Source organism: Oryzias latipes, chromosome 17 (genome assembly GCF_053564925.1).
Source record: "Oryzias latipes strain Hd-rR chromosome 17, Olatipes_Hd-rR_3.1".
NCBI classification, from domain to species: domain Eukaryota; kingdom Metazoa; phylum Chordata; class Actinopteri; order Beloniformes; family Adrianichthyidae; genus Oryzias; species Oryzias latipes.
The window spans coordinates 32,582,261-32,604,193 of record NC_136253.1 but is presented as its reverse complement, the minus strand read 5'-3'; the positions used below and the strand labels follow the sequence as shown (position 1 = coordinate 32,604,193).

General features: G+C 39.2%; 1 long non-coding RNA gene across 2 annotated transcripts; it reads right to left on the bottom strand.

Moving 5' to 3' along the window:
- Nucleotides 1-4,559: 4,559 nt before the first annotated feature.
- Nucleotides 4,560-14,020, bottom strand: LOC105356275 (uncharacterized). 2 transcript variants are annotated; one of them, XR_910479.4, is made up of 4 exons: nucleotides 13,268-14,020; nucleotides 9,810-10,040; nucleotides 7,578-7,774; nucleotides 4,560-7,084 (listed from the first exon to the last, which is right to left on the bottom strand). It is a non-coding gene; the product is annotated as an uncharacterized LOC105356275 (long non-coding RNA). The 2 variants fall into 2 exon arrangements; XR_013650445.1 differs by lacking the exon at nucleotides 9,810-10,040 and having other exon boundaries at nucleotides 13,268-14,007.
- Nucleotides 14,021-21,933: the final 7,913 nt, after the last annotated feature.

Sequence of the window (21,933 nt, the reverse complement as noted above, 5' to 3'; positions counted from 1 at the left end):
TTCTTTTTAAATGAACAATTACAAACGTTTTATCTGACATATTATGAGTTGGTGGTCAGAGGCATGCTTATCTGTCTACATCTACAGTACTTGTGGCCTGACAAATATGTAACTTCTGACTTAGGCGAGGAACTTACACCACAGCAACACCCTAATCAGGTTTTCAGCGCACGAGCGCTGCACCACAGTCTGGCAGCTTTCTTACGTCTGGAGCCGAGGTTTCTGCAGCCCCTGAGTAGATGATTGTAAACAGCATCGGTGGGTTTCAGACGACAGTGTCTCAGAAACTGGGAGGAGGTGTTCAGACAGCAACAATTAGAGTCCCATCAGAAGAGTGATTTGAGCGCCCCTTTTATATACTTTCCCACAGCCTGTCCCCAGCCCTCTGGGACAGCTGATGCTATCTAATGTCAAATGTGTTTACCTAAAATGTTGGCAGAAAAACATCGACAACAAAATAAAGTGATGTAAACCACATGAAACCAAAGGAGGCTGCATCGTACCGACACCGTCATATGTCGTCTGTAAAATGTCAGTTGCTGTTTGGGTTTTCCACAATCATGAGGGACAGGAGATCCCCCACAAGTCCCTATTATCTGTGGCTGATAAAAGTGGAGTTAATCCAAACACTGGTCCACCCTACGATTGAATTTAATTACAGATGTGCTTGCTGACAACTCACATTCTAACAGAAACTTTGTCTATTCATGTGTTGAATTGAAGCTACTGGCTGACTCCCTTTTTGAGTGATTGCATTTTTGTTCGTCAATTCAGACTGACCACGATTCGGAGGTGATGTGGGTTCAGCTCCGATCAAATGGTCACATCCCTCTGTGTTTGTCAAGTTGATATACTGCTGGCAGCATAATTAAAAGGCACGAGGTTGTTGGGCTGGCGGCACAAGCACTTTACAGAATGTTGTTTTCTTTGGGCACACTGTGAATCTCAAACTACTTTGTTCTCTTTTTCCCGTATGGCTTTCACATTTGCATGGAAAAATCTCTCTTATGTGTTTGGATTTCCATTGTGTGGACAATATAAAGAGCGCTGGGATGGGATGTGGGAAAAGGGAGTGTGCAGTTTGCTTAAGTGCATGTTTTGATGTCTGTTTGACAGCTTAGGTCTGGGGCTGATGTCGGAACGTACACAACGTTCGCAGCAATCCTCTTTCCTGCACTCACACTCACTGAGGGAAACCAGTAGAAGGCTGCTACTGCAGATAGATCCCACAGCAGAGAAAATGTGGAACGCTTCCACAACATACAATGTTCAATCATAATGCAGAGCCGAGCGCTCTTGCAGGCAAAAAAACAAACAAAAAAAATAATTGTGGTAAGTAACAGAAAATTACTTCAAAGATTCCAGCTGATCGAGAATCTCTGTAATGCGGGCTGTAAACCGATTCGCCCTTTAATTTGAAATAAAGGCTAATTTCTGTGTGACAGTGGTTCTTTAAAGACTATTTTGAAAGGAAGTCTCTCAGTCTGATGATTTGCTCTGACTAACTGTGGTCAAAAAGCAATTGGGCAGAAAATCATTGAGAAAAATACAACCAGCCTGCCTTTAAATCTGGCTTGTTGAAACAAATCAGAGATTAACCTCTCAATTTAATAATTTAGGAAACAAAAAGATAACCAAACATTTTGGCATCAAAACTTTCAAGTAGTATTTGTACTTTCTACACGTTGTCCTTGTATAACTTAAAGACCCACTCTGATTATATTTTGATCTATTTCCAAAGTGTTCCCAGTGTTCTTTTTTTTATGATTACGCCGATTTTAGCCCAGACCCAAAAACCTGTGTAGTTTTCTAGGACATAGTTTCTGCAGCGCGGCAGGAGTTCATTAGAAATTTGCCTTTGAGTTGTGTCGGCGCAGAGTTAACCCACCTTCCCTTCCCATCACTTAGGAAAACTAAGACACAGGTGGATCTTTTTGTCTGAAAGTGGTTGCATCCGAATTAAGGAAGCAGGGAGATTGTGGCCTTTAAAAAAAGAAATACGGAGAAATACAATTTTAATCTTAATTTCCTCTCTCATCAGAAAAATTTCACCAGGACATGTTTAAAACACCAAAAACTCAATTTTCCTCACGGTGGGCCTTTAAGTCCACCTTTTAGCCAGGGAGCTAAAATGTTATGACTGAGGTTCCTAAAGGATCACAGAAAGTACCTGAATCGCTCATGGAGTCTGTTTCTTGACCTTATGTCAAAGTCTTTGAACAATGCCCGGTGCTGTCTTCAGATAAAACCGCACACACACACTTCCCCCATTCTTCTCTGGGTTCCCCTCTTATGGCTTTTTCCGCCTTCTTTTGCTTGTACACATGAATATGAGCTGTTTAATAAGTGTGCACATTTCCTCTGTAACAGGAACTAATAAATCCTGGCTGGTTGTTTCAATAAACAAATCAGACTACAATGTCTCAGGAGCTTGTGGTACAGAAGTGTGTTTGGCGCTCTCTTGGAACAATGATCAACAATAATGTGGAAGATGCTGATATTCTGTAACTTAACTACCTTGGCACTAAAGCATGTGGCCTTAACTTTACTTGATATTTAGCAAATAAAATAAACATATGTATGGGTATTACTCAGATGACAGCATGCACATCTCAGTTTGTCGTCACTTTCAAGATACAGCATGGGATAAAACCCCATAACTATGAATAAATACGAACATAATAATGTTAAAATAGCTGCAGGCCGGAACAAAAGTTTAAGCTAACCCTGATGATGTCAGAGGTATGAGGCTTTTGGAATGGGAGGACAGAAAAATCCCCCTCATCCTTGGGACTCATCAGGTCTTCTCCACAGGTTAAATGAAACCAGGCTGACTTTTTCTAATCGATGAGCCTAAGCACAGCAGACTCTCAAGGACACTGTTTGGTACAAGAAAAGCTTCATCCATGTATTTTCTAAACCTGCTGAATATCTTTTGAGGCCATTGGGTTGCTGGGGCCTATCCCAGCCAATGTTGGGCAAAGGTGGCTGTCATTATTCATTATTTAGTTCCCTCTGTTTGGTGCAGTGCGATTCATGTACTCTCCCTCTTTCCCTCTCCCCTCTGAGTGAATGGGAGTGCTTCCAGATTCCAGTTGGCTCATCCGTGCTCAGGTACCTGACCGTGTACCTTGTTTCTGGCTCGCCTTTACTACTGCTCCTACACCTGGCTGTGGATCCTGTCTCCTGCTTGACTCAACTTCATCTGGACGAAGCTCGTCTGCTGGACTTTAAATATGTAGTCTGAAGGTCCGTCCTGAAGGAGGATCCCTCCTTCTTGTGGACACCCCTGAGGTTTTTTAGTTTTTTCTGGAAACTGTTTTTTTTAGGAGTTTTTCCTTACCGTGAACGGGGGTCTAAGGGCAGGGATGCCAGTTTAGTTTAGTCTGTTAGTTCAATTTAGCATTTTCCTATTGAATTCTATGTATTTATGATCCTTTTGATTTTATGTTTTACTTTTTTAATTACCGATACGAAGCCCATCAAGACGACTGTTGTGAATTTGGGCTATACAAACATTTGAATTGAATCACTAAATCATTCAAATATAATATATTTTCACGTTTGTAAATAATTGACCTATTTCCTTTGTAAAGTAATTACAAAAAAATGTGGAAATCAACCGGATATTGACAAAAATATGTATACATTTTAGAAGCAAATTACTGAATTATTTATGATATCTATGTAAATATTAAAAATAGAATATAGTGCTGGGCAATGAAACATCAAAAAGAGTAGAAAGAGTCACATTGTGGCTTTTGGTTATTTTAAAGCTTGACATAACATGAAGAGAGTAGAAATGGTAGAAAGTGGGACTGGTTGTACAAAAACATCCAAAAGAGCCATACTTCATCTATTAGATTTACAGAACATTTATGTTGATGATAAACCCAAAAGCCAGCCACCGGTGTAGAGCAGTGGCAGGTGGGGGTCCCTCGGACAATGAAAAACTCGGTCCTCCAGGCTTGCCATGGAGCTGCTTGGGTCGGACACTTTGGGGTGTCAGAGACTCTCCGTTGCCTCCGGCAGGGGTTCTTTTGGGGCCAACTTGGGCGAGTTGTGGAAGAAGTCTGTGGCCGCTGTGGCATCTGCACAGCGCATTAAGGTCCCCCTGATGAGTCCCGTGCCGAACTCCAGCAGCCGATGGCGGGGGTTCCAATGGAGAGACTGGCGGTGGACATCATGCGCCCCATTTCCTCACAGAGGCACGCACACTTTCTACCCGGAGCTAGCCGTGTTTGGCAAAAACACTCTCCTTTATATTCACAATATCCACATCCATCTTTGCAAAAGTTCAAATGTTTGTTTTTTTGTTCACACTGGCAAGGTCGACTCTAGGTTGACATCATGAAATGGGCGGCACCCGCCAGGATCGAAAGCCGGTGCCTCAGAGATCGAGTTTTCCTAGTTCCTGGTAGCAAAAAGAGCTGCAAAAGGAGTTGTTCATGAAAATAACTCATAGAAAAATTGTTCTTTAGTGTGCCAAAGGAAATATATTATAATACATTTAGATATAGTTTACTCTGACAGGCTTAAGAAAATCATGATATGGGTCCTTTAAAGTTTTACAAATAAAACTTTTTAATTTTTACTTTGATTTGAAGATGTAAAAGTATGTGTACACATGTGTCCACATAAGGGGTATTTCCTTCAGCAAAAAGTAGTACACCTAAAGTATATTTTATATAGTATACAAAAGTACGAGTATACCAAGTTGGCCATGTATGTGTAGTATAGGAAGTAGACTCAGACTAAGTTGGAACATTTAAAGTTAACAATGTATAGATAAAAAAAGTAAACTGCCTCACTTTTAGAATTGACCAAGTATACTTGTAGTACGCTTAATAAACTACTTTTTGCTAAGGATTACTGACCCTTTTACTAAAGACTTTTGTTGAACCTTTGGCGCATGTTCTCTTCAAACAACATTTCAATACAATTCAAGCAAATAATGTTAAAAAAAACCCTCCTATTTCACTAGTCCAGTTGTTGTAAATCTTTTCTGTAAACGTAAATAATTAACTAAATTAAACAAAGATCGTATTGGATTCTTATTAAAAAGTCTGTAACTGAAGGACATCATCTCAATATTTTCTTGTTTACCTCAGTGCTAAACATCAGACCCTATTGATCACAGAGTTGAAAGTTATGCACTCTGAGAATCCCCAAACTTTCTTTATGGTCCTTTTTATAGCAAAACACTTTGTAAAAACTGTAATATCTGTGCAAAAAAAACACAATATGGAGTTAAGTCCCACCCTAGACTTTCATGCCACCTCTGTTCTTTGGACCACATTTGCCCAACAAGCTTATGTGAAATCAAACATCAATAAATCTTTTATAACAAATCTGATGATTGCAGCCTACACTTTTAGTGTTGCAGATTTTACGAGTTATGGAGAGTTGAACTACTTTTTTGATAGAAACTATAATTTAGCTATAACTTTGATTTGTAAGAATTAAATTAGTTGCTGACAAGTATTTAATTGATAACTGCTGAGCTGTAAAGTTACCAAACAAATATGGTACACTCTGTCCTGTTGTTTACTTGTACTTTCTCCTTTCATCAGACATTAGTGTCCAGGATGAGGGCCATGAAATATGGTTTTATTATCAAGTTCCTAGAACCAGGGAAGATCTCGTTCAAAGTCAAGGGGTTGAACCTGGTTAAAGGGCAGATGTTCCCCATCTTTCCGTAAGCCTCCTGACCACAGTAACTCCAGCAGCAGCCATGCCAACATGGGGCGGAAAGAAAACCTCTGACCTTACAGTGCAAAACAAAAAAAAAACAAAAATAAAATACCAGGAACGTCTCATCTGTCTGCTGCTTCAACTGTGTCACAAGTTCAGACGTGGAAATGCCATCAATCCTGTTTTTTCTTCCATTGATCCGGGTGACCATGATGGAGAATCTGGACAATGACTGACAGCCTGTCAGGACACTCCAAAGCCTCAGAGGAATGGAGTTTCCATGAGGATAAGCTCAGGAACGCCCTGTATCGAGCCAAAATCAACACGTGGTCAGACTTAAAATTTGCTAAGAATATCTCATCACAAAGAATTTATTAAATCAACATTTTTTATTTATTTGGAAAAAGATGAACTGCCTGTCTTTTTTATTTTTTAACCAAAATCAAGTATTATTTTACTTAAAATGTATGAAAATTATTTTAAATATTCCATAGATGCAAACATGTTTCAATTACATTGATCTGCAACTTTCTCTTCCAGAACTTCCAGAATCCTCAATGTAAATCACTTTGGTACTTTGATGGAGTTAAAAATCGCTAAAGATTCATTGAACTGGCGGCAACAATCCAAACATGACCCCAGTGCTGCCTGACACACTCAGGCTCTTTATTCTGTTTGATTGAGACTGGCAGTAGTTCCCCTCTCGCTCTGTACTATGAGGTCCTGGCTTCAGTGGCTTAGGCCGCTGGTGGCACCTGTCTCCTCCGCAGCGCCAGGCCAGGAGACGGCCCTGCTGCGCTTGATCCTTTACCTAATTATTTTCAAAGCAGCTGGGATTTGTTTTGCTCTAATGCAGGCGCCAGTGGTGCAACAGATTCACCGGGGAGGCAGCTTTACCAGCAACAGAGGAAGGATTTGTCCGTCACAGATTCTGGAAGTTGGCCCACTTAAAAGATGCGAGGTCTGTGATGTGCATCATAGGCAGATTTTAACTGAGAGAAAAATAATTTCTTTAAAAATCAGAAATTTCTTGTATTAGTTTATTTTTACACTCTGTCACATTAACATTGTTCTGAACTCATTACTTTTTTGTGAAGCCTAAATAAATTTTTTTGTTCTTGTTGACTTGTTTCCATTTGTCAAACGGAAAGACAGCTCCTTTTAGAATGGAGTCAAAAGTTATGGTTCAGCAGAGCGTAAAACTCACAGACGCTTGAACCATGACCTCTCCCATACAGTAGCCCGTTCTCTCCTCTTTTTTATGTGCTGAAGTCAGTCTGGATCTTTACGTTTATGGGCTTCTTGGAGCTTTGGGCTTTCTTTTATGTTTTCCCATTACATTCCACCTGTATTTCTCGTTCTCCTCATCCCTGATGTGACCAATTACATCCTGTGAAACAAACACTTTCATGAGCTGAGGAACGTAAAAAAACAAACATTATTATACAACAAACCACTGAAATAGGACCTTTACTGATGAGGTTATAGGATTTCAACATGGTGGGTTCAATTTTGACATCATTCACACAACACCGAGGTAAAAATGATATACAACTCAAAAATTATGCATATAAGTGAAATAAAAAAAGGGATTAAAAAAACTGTCTCAACTTAATTTAGACACCTAAAATCGTGTCTATGTAGTTTATGTCTACATTTTATTATGTCGTTTGCAGTCTTAGCCGTTTTGTTCCTCGTTAAAACAAATGACCAAGAAAGAATTTTTAGTTTTTTGTCTTTGTTTAAAACAGCCTGACATTGAAAATTCAGCCAGTTTGGGCAAAGATTTCCTGTGATTTTAAAACCATAAAACTTTTCTTATCTATAGAGTCTGTTATGTCTCATCTGTTAAAGACAACATTTAAATATCAAGCATTGCTCACTTTGTAGATCCATCCTCAGCTTCATGGCAAAAAGGATAGGTATCATACTTCCATCCGGTCATCGTCTGAACCCGCTGAGTCATCTTTTGGGGGTGACAGGGTTGCTGGAGCCTATCCCAGCTACAGTTGGTCAAAGACAGGGGAAAAGCCTTAACAGGTCACGAGTCTGCTGCAGGACAAAAAGGGACCAATAAAACCTATAAAAAAGAAAACATTATTCTGAAACCCCTTTTTTTTTCAGATGTGGAGTCACATCACTTCAACCAGATTAGCTGAGAAAGTTAGTGTCTTCAAATTCAAAACCGACACCGTATGTGATTTTATTTGGATCTGAACCTTCCCCATTGAAAACCGTGTTTTTAACAAGTTCTTGTGGCATTTTTCTGATAATGGAGGACATTTATTAAGAGAATAAGCCGTGAGCAGAGAAACAAATGTTTGAAGAAAAAGTTAGCAAGCTTCCTGCTCCACTCCTCAACGGGAAGGAGAAGGGAGGCGGTGTCGCTCGACACCAACAGTCCCATACACAATTCAGAGGTGAGTTTCTAATTTAATCCTGCCGCTCTGCAGAAACTATGTCCTAGAAAACCACACAGGTTTCTTGGTTTTGGTTAAAAAATAAAATCCTAAATAAAAGAACCACCGGAAACACTTAGAATAGCCTGAAAGATGATCAGAAAAGGGGTTTTAATGATTTTCCAGTGTCAATAACTGGATATAAAACTGACAACAGTACGGTTAACAAACTTTTCATTGATGAGCCACAGAAATCCCAGATGTGGGTTTGCTATGCATTTATTGAACTCCAGCTAAAACTGAGAACTGTCTGTCAGATGTCTGTGGACTCAATTCTTTTAGATTATGAGACAGAAAATCACACATTTGCAATTTCTACATTTTTTATGTACTGAACAAATTATTAAGGACTCAAAAGTACCCCAAATTTAGATCTCAGATCACCAGTCTTGACTTTGGACTTAGACATGACTTCAAGTTCAGAACAGACTCGGAAATAATTATTTGTCCTGAACTTCGAGTTTGATGATTGATGGATAAAATCATTGTCACATGATGAGATTTAATTCTGTTTAAAGCTCCAATTCTAGTCTTGATTTTGAGTTGGAAGTTCTAAAAATGACACATTGATTAAATCAACGGGATGGGACGTATGTGGAGCATGACGTGTGAGCAGCTACAACTCATGTTTACCATAAAAAGAAGATTCAGCAAGAAAAAGCCCCCACCAGGTGTCCTGTTTTCCCTCTTTTCGGCAGGTTTTAGGACTGGGCCTTTTTCTTGTCTCGGCCGCAGGTGTTTTAGCCAGACGATTGCATTAAACCATGCATTTTTGCCAAATGTTTCTCTGTCAGAACAAGACAGGGTCACTCTCACTTCTGATATTTAAAAAGCACATTAAAAATGGCGTTTTTTGTACTTATATTTATTTAGATATCCAAATGATTTTGTTTTAGCTGCAGTACATGATGGAACCTATTTTGTCCTTTCTCTGCTTTATTTAGAAGCTTTCACGTTTCCATTATGTATAAAATAGTCTTTTTTGCTATTCCTTACAATTTTTCAAACACTATATCTGGGATTCTACAAAACAAAAAACAGCACATTTGACCTTTGCAGCAAGTCTTGTAGCAACAGGCTCTTCTTACAACTCATGTAAGCTTCCACTGAAGTACAAACAAAGGCACAGTAATAGTAACCAAATAGACAACCTGAGCAGTCTGACATGGACTGGAGAGCATGAACATGAGGCCAATGCAAGCTTAACATGCTATATATGTCCAAATCCAGTTTGGATTCCCATTTCCACCATTTATAGTCTTATTGTTGCTGTTATGTTAATATTTTGTCTGAAAGAAATTACAGTTTGGATTAGAATTTAACCGGAAAATGTTCACATGGATATCTGAGTCCCAGATTATCAGCTTCTGTTTATGGTGACACTGCAGGGAGTTGGTACAGCCAGGAGAGTGACCCATTACAACTGATTTTTATAAATATTTAGGCTTAGCCACACAAAGCTGATTTTGGTACTTTACGCTGCTGCTCTGCTGTGAACACTTCGTTTAAATCTGCTTAATTTGTCCTGTGCCACTCTGTGCAGGTTTTGCATTCTCCTAAGATGAAATAAAAAACAGATTTTGCAGTTACATCCTCGTGAGGGTTTTCGTGATGTTTCGCTGATTTTGATTTGCTGTGTCTTGGGTGTTATATTACCCTGAACGTCTTCCATCATCAGCTGGGAAAGCCCTGCAGATCTGCTAGAATTTATTCAGTCATGAACCACCCTCAGAGTTCTGGCAGGTGGAAGTTTTGGTAAGCGTCCAGAGCTGGGTTGTTGTGGTGAGACAGTGGAGATGTTGCGGTCAAAGGCTAGGCTAAACTCTCGGGATGAAGGGTAGCCATCCTCGTGGTTGAGAAGAACAATTACTGGAGAATGAGGAAGACCTTCAGAAGAATAAAATCAGATTTGTAAAAGACTGAAACAGAGAAGTTTGTTTTTCCACCAAATGCTTTTGCTCCATTTCAGTTGAAAGACATTTTTATGGAGTTCAGTCCACAAAACACAGACACGAGACTGTGGTTAATCTGTGGCCCCTGCTCTCAAGGTGCCACTTTGACTAAAGGGGAATCTTGATCTGCTATAAAATGAACCAAAAGGGTGTGTGTGTGTTTCAAATAAAAAACTGGTTTTATTACGCCAGAGATTTTCCAAGAAAAATTAAAAGTTCTGTTTTTGTGGTTCAGAAGGAAAGTCTAATGAGGATTAACAGTACGATTAAATACTCACTCTGATAAAAATTGTGTTTTTGAAATGCCATTTTTCTATTAAGGAAATTAAGTTTAGAACTGCATGTCTTCGTGTTTCTTTATTCAAATTGCTGTGGCAATTGTGGATCAGGAGCCAAAGAAATAATGCAGTTTGAAAAAGACTGTAGTTGTGACGTGGATGATACACAAGCTCGCTGCTCTGCTCTATTCTGATGGAGTCCTCTCTCAGACAAATAGATCCATCTTTGTTTTCCTCATCTGAGCTGGTATCTGGCTCCGACATTGCTCTCCATATTGTTGCATGGCTAGTGTTAGGTTGGGGGTGTGAGGGGATGTAAGCTAGCATCCCAGACGAGCATGTAAACAGAGAGCTCTCAGCAACAGGGAAGGGATGGGGGCTGGGGTTGCTCTGTGCAACTCACAAGTTCTAATGCTGCATGCGTTCACACTGAACATGATTCTCGCATCAAATTTGCGACAGACGCTTCTCTTTTGACATGCTTCAGATTCGCTGGTCAACCCGTGTCCACAAATGTGTTCATAAACTTGACTCTCCTGGAGGAGCTGCTGTCCAAAGGTTGTAGGCTTCATGGGAGCATTGACTGTGAAAAATTATATTGTTTACATGTTTATGAATTGTGAAGACTTCTTTTTTGTATGTTCAAAAGATGAAGAAATGGTGTTTAAATATCACTTTTTGTAAAAGAAGTGATCTCATACTTTCTGTTTTAAAAATAAAATAGTGAGCATGGTGTCCGGCGTTTCATGGCTGCCATTAATTGAACGTGCGCATAGATAACTGAATGACTGTATTCATGAACTGCGTGAGTGAACCTTACAACTACACAACCGCAATGCTAACCGAGCGATGCCGCATTTTAAAACTGTTAGGGAATATGGAAAGAATTCGGACGTTCATAAGATCATTCAGAGACTCTCCCAGTACGGTGAACTTCACCATCTTCTGCATGAGCTGCGTCTGAATGACGCGTTAAGCAATACTTCCGTCTCTCTGTGACCCAAACAAAATGAAAAATAAAAATAAAATAAGAGTACCATTTTATCATTTTTTGATGCAAATAGAAAAAAAAATATCATAAAGTTCAGGAGAATGTTTCTTCCATGTTGGTTTTGGACTCCACCCGCTCATCACAGGCCGAAGCTGAGCCCCTGATTGGTTGACGGGACACGATTCTTGCAATGTCATCTGGCCGAAACGTGCTGTCGCCCACCTAATGTTCAAATTACGACACAGAAAATTAATTCCCATCATACTTAATGAACTCCTGGCACTCTGTAGAAACTATGTAAAAGAAAACTACATGTTTTTTTTAATTTTAGATAAAAACTCCACAATTATAATTAAATTAAAAACAGCTCAAATGTTGATCGGAGTTTTATACGAATAAATAGGGGATCAAAAAAACGTATAAATGCGCCAACAGATTATTTTGAGTTTGACTTTTAGTCAAAAAAGTAGCTGAAATTTACCCATCAAAAGTTACTCCTTCTCTGTTCATCAGTGCTGTGATTCAATCTGCAGAAAGCATAATACCCTCTGCAGCCGCTCCCTCACTATCTTGGGCAAAATTCTTAACGCATCCGATGACAAGCTGGTCACACAAGTATTATGTTTTATGTTTTCCCCATTGCTGTCTAATGTTTCACATTGAGGTTGGGACCATCAAGCAAACTACAGCTCACTAAAGAATGGGCTCATTGATTCTCAGAGGAATTATTTTGGTGGAGGGAGTATTTAGCACAGACCCAGCTAGAAAGAGCTATTAGCTGCTTCTCCAACTCTGTGATCCATAACTGGAGAGGCTCAGGGTTAGCACAGAAAGAGCACCCTTGGCTGGCACCGGATCCACATTTGATTCTACAGCATTTTGTTCTGAATTTGCGTTTAGTGAGCTGGTCTTAACCATAAATAATGCTTTTCTTTTAGCTGAAGCTGGGAGCAAACATTGGTTCAGGCCTCATTTTACCCCAACATTTCCTTCTGATGCCATAAAACATCAAAAAGAAATGGAATTTTGAAATTCTGTCTGAAAGGAACTTCGCAGATTTAAAATAAAAATAAAATAAAAAGAAGGTTTACCGTATTTGTTTCTGTGTATCAACCACACTCTCTGTGATTGAGCCTGAATTTCACATTCTCAGGAGAAACCGAAGTGGTCCATCATTACCTCCTCCACACTCCCCCTTTTTTCTCATTTCAGCACCACACTGAGCTAAGATATCAGCTAACACATTATCCTCTTAGCCCCGGAGACTGATAGCCAGCGAGGGCCTTGAGCCAGGAGCAGCCACACAGGTCAGGGTACAAGACTGGCATCACAGTAAATTGAACACAGATCAGTTAGGGCTCACTCCACTGCTGAACATTTGCGCTAAACTATGATTGCATCGAAAACTGCCCACATTTTAGGGGAACTTGACTTGAAAAAATCTCAGAAATGTGTTTTTAGTCACTGATAACTCACTGGCAGAAGAAGAAAGTTAAAGCAGGCATATGCTGCAGGAAAAAGCCCCACCCTGACCATTGTAAGGTTACACTAACACAACTATGTATGAGACAGTAACATCACACCGTTTTCCTAATATCACCACATATCAGGTGACATTATCCCATCGGTGCTGCCCACCACGACTGGCTTTTTCAAGAACATTTGATTATATTTCTTGGCTCTGACCATTCTCAGTCAACAGAGGAAGCCAAACCCACCAGCTTTTTACGATTAAGTGGACTAAGTCAGGAGAGTTTTTATTCCAGACAGCTTGCCAAGTCATTTTACATCATTTAAACAAGCCAAAAGCTTAACTCACAAAATTGCATTAATAGATGTCAGTGTGAAAAAAAAATCCTTAATAGTTGAAAGATGCTTAACAAGCAAACTTACCGTTTTCTCTGACAGTTCTTTTAATTGGAACCACTTGATTTTGATGCGCAAGTCCTGGAAATGTCATGTTGCGCAGCTAAAACACGCTGCACTGGGCCCAAATGCTGGCTAAAGCCCAAGATGCACCTGCACTGTCAATTACTCAAGTGTGTGCTTCTCTCTCCAAGTCTAGACACCCAGCACCTGCTGCACATTAATCAGCAGCAGTCTCGACTGCCGGATATTCTCAGTTAACAACAAAACATCTGATTGCAGCACCTTTCCCTGTTCCGGAGCAGCTCCTCTCTCCGCAGGCGGCTGTGCAAATTCAGTTCAGCTCGTTACCCACCGAAACTTGTCACAGAATGTGTGGTTTGAGGCTCAGAGTGGAAGGTGGCAGATCCGCTTCACGTTAATTTTCTCTTTCTGTCAGAGGCGCTGCCAGCTTGGATGAAATTGAACACCTCCTCATAGCTTCGTTGGAAGGTTACTGTGTTTCTGGAAGGGCTCCATGCAGGCAGGCCTGGTCCTCACCAGCCACCTTCTGCACCAGCCACAGTGATGTCATAATTCCCTGCAGTCACCAGTCAGAGCTGGCTTCAAATAAAAAGTAATCATTTACAACTGCATGCTCACACTTTAATGACCTTCCATTTTTAAACACCACTCGGCTTTGCATGTATTTGCTTTTCCTCAAGTGCTGCAAAATTGGCAGAAATAAAGAGGTAAAGTGGAAATTAATAATTCTGAGAGCCTTAGAAAGTGCTTAAATACCGCTGAAAAATGTTTTATATGAAGAAATGTTTCAATAAAAACAACTCGACCTTTGATTTAAGGAGAAGAAAGTGCTGCAGGGCAACACATTCACTTATTACAAGAGTAGATGGAGAGGTAAACTGCTCAAGAAAGGAAAACGTGGCCGAATTTGGCTGAGCGTTTTCACGGAAAGTCAGCGTGTTTCTTGCATCTGTCACTTTGCTGAAATGTCCCTGATTCTTTTGGTAAAAATGCACCTGTTTAGTAATTGCTTGTTCGTGCAACAAGTGGAGCCACAATTGCAACATCATCAAGTGTTTAACCTTTCTTCCGTTTCATGAAAGATTCCCAGTTCTGATGTCTGTGAGACTAAAGACTTGTAGAGTAAAAGAATACTGCCAACATAATGTATGTGTACAGATTTCACTTCAACTCCAAATAATCCTTACACATTACATTTAATTCTACTTGGTTACATCACATCAGCATCTCACAGCAAGGCAGATAATTATAAAAGACTATGGGCTACTGTGCTGCATCACCACATTATTTTATAATCGCAAGTTTTTTTTAAAAACTTTTGCTCCCATATCCATGATAATTAAATTCATGATGTTTTTTGTTTTTTTTACATGTTAAACATTTCATCAATTTATCAACATTTATGAATCAGGAGAATTTTAATCACACATTTACTGCTATTCTAATACACAGTCACTTATTAAAGACGGAAGAAAGTTAAGAAGAGAACAATAATTAAATACAACTTTTAAAAAAAGAGTTAACAAGGGGGTTATCAATACTGTCTTTTCCAACAATCTATATGTCATAAACAATTATCAGCGTCTCCTCCTCAGTAACCGCCTTGCAGCACACCTCTGCCACATCAAAGCAGCAATAAAAAGTGTTGTACCTGACGTTGATGCAGACGTTCAAAATATAAAGTTTGAACAAGTGAACTATCGCGACAAGGACTGCAAAGCGTCAGACTTCCATTATTCTTTCTCTTGCTTTGCCCCGCCCTCAAACTTCCTGGCCAATGACTGAAGAGCTCTTTAGTCACTTGGTTTTGTTTACAAGCTTTGGTCTGGAACAGAAATCTCCTGTTGACGGCAGTCTAATTAAAGACCAAATGCAAGGTTCTGTACTTGATCAGGAATAGTTCCAGGAACAGATCAGGACCAGCAGACTTTTCCAGTCTGAATACACCCTTAGCCATGTTGGCATGTTCACAATACCTCCATATAATAACACATAAAGAAACACATTCCAACACTGATACACATTAGCTGAATTAGCATTTTAAAAATAACATCCAACCAAACCTTTTGATAGGGAACCGTGTATAGCTTTCAAAAATCCCTTCAACATCAGTAAGCACAACCAGAATTAATCCATATATGAGGCGCTCCAGGTTATAAAGTGTGCAGTTGCTTTATGAAAAATATTAAGAGTGACATATAGTGCAAAAATATGGTACTTTTGGTTCCAATACAGCCTCTAACAGGAACACAATGTGTTTCCAAAACGAGCCCCCTTTAGTTTGAAATTAGTCAAACTACAAACATTTACTGAAGCATGAATCATTCTTTTGGTCAATCACCTAATTCTTTCCTGATTGTGGCTTTGTTCTTCTGCACGAGGAGCTGACATTGAAGTGAGTGCAGTACCACTAAATGCACACGAAAAATGCCACTGAAGTCTAAGCCTCTCCTCTAATTTGACCTGGGTTTTGAGGAGCAGGGTGAACAAGACAGACACGGGGTCAATGACATTTGGGACTGCAAGGTGTGCTTGTCTACCCCGGCTGACTGCTGCTGAGGAATGGAGCTCAAGGTGACAGCTGCAGCGCCGTGTTGAATAATGTGAATTTAGGGGAAAAAAGAGGAAAGGAGACAGTTGCTCAACCTGTCGACAGCTTCTCCATAATTCAATAAGTCAAGGTGGTGGACCATTCCTGCAAGGCTACAGCAAAATCTGTCGAGCATGATAAGTGCTTTTTTTTTTTTTTTTTCATGGTAATCTTACTCGCCTCTCTCAACAAGCATAATTGAAAACACAGACGTGAGAAAACACAAGTATCACCTACATGAGGAATGTTTCTTTGTCCCAAATAGTTGGGCTTTCACTGTCCTGTTTTAACATGTTAGAAGGATCTCAGAGCCTGTCTACAGGTCAGTGTGTTTGACAACAAGCTCTTGTTCCATCATCCTTGAAATTAGCTTTTTAATCTCTTTTTTAGGCAGTGTAACAATGATTCTCGTGTTTAAATTGCCAGGAATATACTGCTCTATCAGTGTTTTTCAAGGAAAAAAGAAATTTATGTTATTGGGCTGTAACTGGAAAGTTGTGCCATTTTTTTAATTAAAGACCATTTCCAATCAACTTTTGATCTATTTTAATCCCTGGATGCCTGATTATATCCAACAACGAGGAAAAAAAAACTCAGTTCATTTTTTGCTGTCATGCAAAATTAAGGTAGTTTTGGAACAAAAGTGGTTTGGTGCATATTTGCAACAATAGGCATCAAGGAGTTCTTATTATTATCATTCCCAGTGGTCTTCTAATTAGATTTATTCCGATTTTAGTCAAAATTAAAAATAAAATACTCTCTTCTGCTACCTTACAGACCCTCACCCTCATCCCCAACCTAACATTCCTGGTGCAACAAAAATGGGGAGCAAAATTGGCGCTATCCAGCCGTACAGTTTAGATCCAGATTCCAGCTCTAGCGAGGAAAACAAAGGCATACGTGGATCTATATGTCTGCAAGTGGATGCATCAGAATGGAGCAGCAGGGAATTTGTGGCCCGCCCAGCGTATTTTCTACGTCACAAACATGTTTATTTATTTTTTTCAAACAGAATTTTTTTTCGTTTTCTTCCTTTTTCACAATGATTTGTATAAAGAAATACTCGGAAATGCAATTTTGAGCTTAATCTTTTTATATTTCTCCTTCATCTTCAGAAAAATGCCACAAAAACACATTAGAAAAACCACAACCACCATTTTCATCGGAGTAGGTCTTCAAATACAACAGACTAAAATGCTTATAGATGGAAAACAGACACTGCTAATGTTTTGTCAATGGTTCCCATCTAAATATCAGATAAAAAAACAAATCACTCGGTGCACACAAGTTTAACACGTTTCACGTTTTTCTGTGATTAAAAACATGTTTTGTTTTGTTTTTTTTCCCACTTTCCCACCACCTCCTTTCCATATATATGCCTCACTCTAATTGTGACTTAAGTCTCTGCTGGATTCCTGCCAATTTGTTAACTCCGGCAAAATCAATGGATTAACAATTTAGTCCGGCCCCACAGCGCACACACACAGAGACACACCATCAACAGTAATCTTAAGGAGCTGATCTCAGCCAACAAATGACCAAATTCACACAAAATAGAGGCTCACCCCCCACTGACAATGTGTTCTTTCCTTTCTTCATTGCTTCTGAGGGCCCCCATTGAAGCAGCCCACCACCACTTGTTAAGTCTGCAGCGTCAGACTCTCGAGTGCCTCTGTGTTAAACGAAACCCTGCGAGCCTTAAGGATTCAATTTAGTTGGCAAATTCTGGCCACAAAAACCTACGGGTGGGAATGCAGCTAAAGCAAACCATCTTGCATTTGTAGATGGGATTACTGTCCCTTTGGCTCCTATTCCCACATCAAACTGGGTCAGAGGGGTGACAAAGACAGAAGCAGTGAGTGGGGAACTCAGTTGCTTTTCATTTGCGACTTCTTTGGGCTTCCGTAATTAGTACGGAAATCTGTATTTTTTAATTTGTTCATTAAACCTTTATTTATCCAGGCAAGACAGATTAAGAATATTCTGATTCAATATTCCTATTTTCAACTGCAGTCTGGAAAAAGGGAAGACTTTTTGAAGGCAAGACCTTCTAATAGAACGTTTTACTGCATTAACACTTAGGAAGATTGCATTTCATACGTTCTGCAAACGTTCCTGCTGTGTGTATTGAGACTTTTTAACAAATAAAAGCTCCATGACCTGAAAGTTTACTGACTTGTATGTTTTCTGCCATATTTAGTTGGGATATGAGTAAAAGGGCAACACATCCACATGACATGGTGACACTTAAATTCAGTCAGGAAGAAATATGGTCAACAAACCTACGGAGCACGTGCTTCATTTCATTAAAAAATTTGTAAAAAAAAACAAAAAAACGTTTAATTTCATAGATTAAAAAAGGTAATTTTCTATCTAATCATTTTCTTTTACCCTCTGCAGTTTCATATCATGTCAAAATTGGATTTTATCTACAGTTTTCTTTTGTCTCTGTCATGTATTTTCGTGTAACAAGCAGAAAAAACTGAATTAAACAAATGTAACAACTCCCTCGTTGGTTTGATGCCCCACAGGTTTTATAATGAGTTTTAATTACCACAGCTGACAACTGTAATAATTACTCCCCCATTTTCGGCTCGTCTCGGCTGAATCCCTGCAACGTTTTATTTTGATGTTTTTTTAACTTGTGGTTTTATAGTTCATCTCAAACGCCAATCTTCAGACCTGCTGCTCCTCAAACCTATTTTCCAACCTCACACCTCATATTAAAACACAAAACTAATTCAACTCCAGATTTCAGGATGTATATTTATCATTATTATTATTATTTTAAATGAATTACACATTTGTTGCACACAAGGTTTGTTACTATTTCCTTTATGAAATATGTAGATTACATCTTTATTATACCACAATGCACCTCTTGAAGGTTCCTATTGCAATTATTCAGCAAAATCCATCCAAAAAAATACAATTGAATGCAATTTCTACAAATTCTTTACAACTTTATTTAACTTCAATTGGGTTTAGTGTGTGTTGCATATTTTATTTTTTGTTTTCTAGAAACACAGAGTTTTTTTTTTTATATTGTCTTATAATTTGATTTGTACGGCATCCCTCGGATGCCCTTTCTTCTGTGCCTGGGAGCTATTAATCACTCTGAGGATAAACCTAAATTTGAAATTGGGATAAAGCAAAGACAGAACACAAATCCACGGAGACCCCAGGTGCCAGGGGTAAATAAATGAATAAATAAATAAATAAAACTGATAAACCAGGCTCACAGATTACTAAGGTATTACTGAGGTTTTTTTGCGAGGAATGAACATTAAAATACACTTAGAAGCACAAACTGTCTGTCAAACATTTGGAACATTTGACACAAGATCATGTATTTTTATTGAGGCATCTATGTGGGCAGGTAATAAAAACTTGAATAACTTGCACTACAGAAAAAATATCATTCAAAAAATGATGATTAGCGAGAACGTGATAGTATGACTGAGTAAAAAGCTGTTCATTTCTCCAGGTCTATGGGATTTTAGCTATATGGAACCAGTGTGCAATTGCTGTTTAGGGAAGGTGGTCAGTCAATGATCAGGATTCATACAATCTTGCCATTGCGCTATAAATAAGGAAGATAACACACCCAAATATTTGTGGCATCTGCAACAGGTTTACTGTATGCACTGACTCAAAGCTATGGCTTTAGTTTTTGCTTTTGAATTGCGGGTTCTCTTTATGTGTCACCCTTGATTTAATTGTTAGGACAGTGACAGGTTGATTTGTTTTCCCTGGGCCTTAAAAATTGAAAGAATTAGCTTTTATCTTGTTTTTTTCTGCATCATCAGTCCATCTTTTTCCCTCCCATCTCTACATTCTCCGGGTCAGAGGCGCCTAGTCTAGCCACGGTGCCATGTATCCTAATCACATAAGCACACTGGCTTATCCTCAGGACAGCTGGGGAATCTTTACTGCACAAATGAAGCATGATTTGGACGGCAGCTCCATGGCTCATCTCTTTAAACCCCCAAACTTTCATCAGCCTGCCACGCTAACCCCTCCTGACAACACAGACGCACACAGACACCGCAACTCCCCAGACTACCCCACACACAGAAACAAATGAATGGCTGGAGGTCAGCACAGCTGCTGATAGAAACTTCCAGGTCCTCTTCCCCTTTTATACTTGTGCAACTTTCCCTTGTGTGCTTACTCAACATCAGCATTTTTTTTTTTGGGGGGGGGGGGGGGGGGGGGGGGGGGTTAGAAATCAAAAGCTACACTGTTGCTCTGTTTTCAATATTTCATTCGTCCCTGACATGAAAAACAGGTGCTGACCCAGTGCTGCAAAATTTCTCCCAAGCAAATAGATTTTATTTTCTGACATTTAAATCTGTGTAGTTATTGTACTGAATAACCATCGAGTGATCTCTAAAGTACTTACTGTCTAAGAAAATTGATGGACTGAGGAGTACATGTACATCGCACACTTCCTTCAGGTGATACATCACAACACTTTTGTCTGGGCTATCTACCATGATGAACTGTTTTCCTGAAAACGGTTTCTGCTACAAGAGTTAGAGCATCTATTTCCTCAGAGATCTTTTTGAGTAACGGGGTAGCAGGATGAATTTCCTAAAATATATATATATATATATATATATATTTATATATATTTCAACCCTGGACTTCTCCTGGCAGTCTCTTTGTGTGATTGCAAGTATAGAAAATCTCGCCAAAAGCGTCCAGGCGTCTGCACGGATCCATGTTTATCTGATCTCCTCAGAAACCTTATTGAGTCTCTGGGGCTTTCCCTGTTTTTGTCAATTGAAGACACATGTTGTATTGTCATTTCCACAATGTCTATTTATCTATTTATTACTGTTTTAAGATAAGAAGAATCTCCTCTTGGATCTACCCAGAGTTTGCACAATTTATGAGCCATGCTGAATTCTTTCTTTTTTTTTTTTGTTTCTCATGCGGGAGTTCAACAGCTATAGCAGAAGGAGAGTCCTTTAAAAAATGAGCTTTGTCATGTGAGGCTGACATTTTTATGATTGTAAGCTGGGGCTGAAAAACCCTCCCGAGCCAGTTATCATCGTTATCCATCAGAATCTGGAGAGGGGATGCAGTCATGCTCAATGAGTTTTCTCCCAAGTCACACAAAAAATGTGCAGGGACCTCCAGTTTACAGGAGTATGAAACAAATAATGATTGTTTTTACAGCACAGAGATGTTTGACATATATAACACTTTTGTTCTCATCCTACGGCGCAAAATTTGGTAAAATTTGAAAAAATATATTCATTTCTTCTCATCCTAACTGTTTTTAAAGTAAGAAGCTCCACGAATCGCTCATCCACGGTGTCAAATGTCCAGAGGAGGAGCTAGAACATTTTCTTTGAGTGGCGGAATAAGACTTTGGAAGGGTGGCAATTGAAAGCAACATAATGGTAGACTATTACAAATGAAAAGAAAAATGGATTTTAAACAGTTTTATTATTTATTTACTTATTTATTTATGACGTTTACTTTTACTACAAAATTTTCTACCTCTGTTCTTATTATTACTCTTGCTATTTGTTTTTCTAACTCCCATATTTCTCTCTTCGCTGCTGTAAAAACTCAGTGTCCCTCCGTGAAATCCTATCATATCATATCTTATCTTATCTTATCTTATCTTATCTTATTTCTTTTCATTACTATAAAAAAACAGCAGTATAAAAATTTTTAATTTTTTTTTTGAAACACAATGGCTGCATTTACACTGCAGCTCTTGATGCCCATATCCGATTTTCTGACTATATCCGATTTTTTTGATGACCCGCTCACATCACCTTTTAAAAGTGACCCGTATCCGATTTTTGCATTTACACTACAATGCTGAAACTATCAATAGTAGACGTTCTGAGGACAACGTAGCAGCATTTCCAACTGTTTGATCCAAGCAAAGAAATAAACAGCTGCTACCTGTTCCAGAGCAACGGTGTCCCGCTTGATTAGTTACCGTTTGCGTCCCGACCGGGACCGGATCGGAAATAGCGAAGCCTGAGGCTGAAAGGCAACACGCTGACGGGGCTCCAGCTGTCCTCGGACAGCAAAATCAGCGCATATCCGA